The sequence below is a fragment of the Palaemon carinicauda genome, chromosome 11 (genome assembly GCF_036898095.1).
Source record: "Palaemon carinicauda isolate YSFRI2023 chromosome 11, ASM3689809v2, whole genome shotgun sequence".
NCBI lineage: Eukaryota > Metazoa > Arthropoda > Malacostraca > Decapoda > Palaemonidae > Palaemon > Palaemon carinicauda.
The window spans coordinates 45,551,299-45,553,391 of record NC_090735.1 but is presented as its reverse complement, the minus strand read 5'-3'; positions in this window follow the sequence as shown (position 1 = coordinate 45,553,391).

The window sequence follows — 2,093 nt, the reverse complement described above, 5'->3', positions numbered from 1 at the left end:
CTTATCTTCAGAGCCCAGTTCCCAAATAGTTCCTTATATCTTCTTAGCCTCTTATTTTTTCCTTTTGAAATATTCCCTCAAAAAGTATTTTATGACTTCCTCTACCAGATTCAAGTAGAACCTATCGTCGAAAGGAGGTTGTATATTTAAAAGGGCTAAAATACATTTATAGTCAGCGATATAGAAATTCATATTTCTTACTAAGAATTCCCCTATATTGTGGGACGGAGTGTAGAAAAATTATAGTTAAATTAAACCATTCAATGACAAGTTACATGTTATTATCCTCCTCTTTCGTTTTATATTCATAAAACGTTGTTGGGTTTGAAACATAAAACGTATTACTGATGGAAATAAGAAAATTTCTATTTTCTATTCTTTGAAGCGTTCTTATTGAGAGATCTAATTTTTATCTTTTGATTAAGTTTTTAAACTATTTTACAACTTGAAATTTAGCTGTATTAGTTTCCTAAAACAAACCAAACCAAACCAAAGACAAAACAACGAGGTACACTTATTGGTATAGTTTGGTATATTTTCAGAAAGGTAAACAGCACAAATTTTCTCTTAAAATGTAAAAGATTAAAACTATTTTTTTCACTAGCATAACTTCGTAAGTGCGCGCACACACATTATATATATATATATATATATATATATATATATATATATATATATATATATATATATATATATATATATATATATATATATATATATATATATATGTGTGTGTGTGTGTGTGTGTGTGTGTGTGTGTGTGTTAGCTTATGTATTAGAAACTAGTTACAACTCGAAGGGCTATGGAAAGAATAATGACGGGGATAACAATAAGAGACAGAAAAAGGGCAACTGGATACTAGAGCAAACTAAAAGAGAGGATATCCTAACACTATGTAAGGAAAAGAAAGGACAGGACATATAATGAGAATGACAAATGATGGATGGACATTAAGACTAGAATGGGTCTCTAGAGATTGTAAAAGAAGCAGGGGAAGGAAAAGAAGACGATGGATTGACGAACTAAGAAAGTGTGCGGTGTGTATTGGCACAGGAAGACCATAACCAGCCGCAAGTGGAAGGACATTTTGTAGGCCTTTGTTCTGCAGTGGACCAGTAACGGGTGATATCATGATGATGACCATGATGTTGATATATATTCCTTTACTGTTTACATAAAACAAAATATTATTATTAGAACTTTTGAGATTCAAAACAATCCAAGTAGCCTAGAGCAAGATCTCTTTACCAAGCAACAAATTTTGTCAATTATCTCATAAAAATTCACGAGGTCTTATTTACTTTCACTCCCGAGTTAAAGACAGGAACCATGAAACCTTAATGCTTACGTTTCAGCATAAAATGCAAGCAATTTCAGAGGTTATGAACCCCCATGACTATAAAGATGCGATGTATCGTGTAGAAGATTAGTTGAATGTTTTGATTTCTGAAGGAAATTGATACGGATGAGGAATTACAAAAGATTGTACAGTGAAACAGAAAATAAACCGTTAGAAGTATATCAATAATCTTGTCATGTGACAGTCTTTAGTCGGCATAAATTTCTCATATTTATCTAGAAAATTACGTTAATATACGTTAATACCATGGTAGAAAAACACCATCTATGATTATTAACAATTGCTATCATACTCTCTTAATATCATATACAATACAGTACTATTCACCTTTTTTTTTCAGAAAAAACTAAACTAATAACTAAGGTAACTTTTTATTTCAAAAGTATTTACCTCACCTGGCCTGTTTCCACCAAATCTTATTTTCGTTTGCAGCCTGAAATGGCAAAGAAATGTAAGCATCCGTGGCACCGTTATATTAGCTACAGGTCGTTGATTCAGTCTTTTCTAAATTAATTTGTCAGAGTGATCTTAAAGGGGATCTGAGAAAACACACTCGTACAAGGCGTGCAGCGAGAAAAACTATAGAAATTAGGAATTGATTTAGCAAAGATAGATTTTACTACATGAATGTGCTGTAGGTGTAGAATCTTAGGACGATTTTCAAAACGACACTAATGTAATACTTACTAACACTTAAATGAGTTTGATGACCATTCTGATGTTTATAAGTGA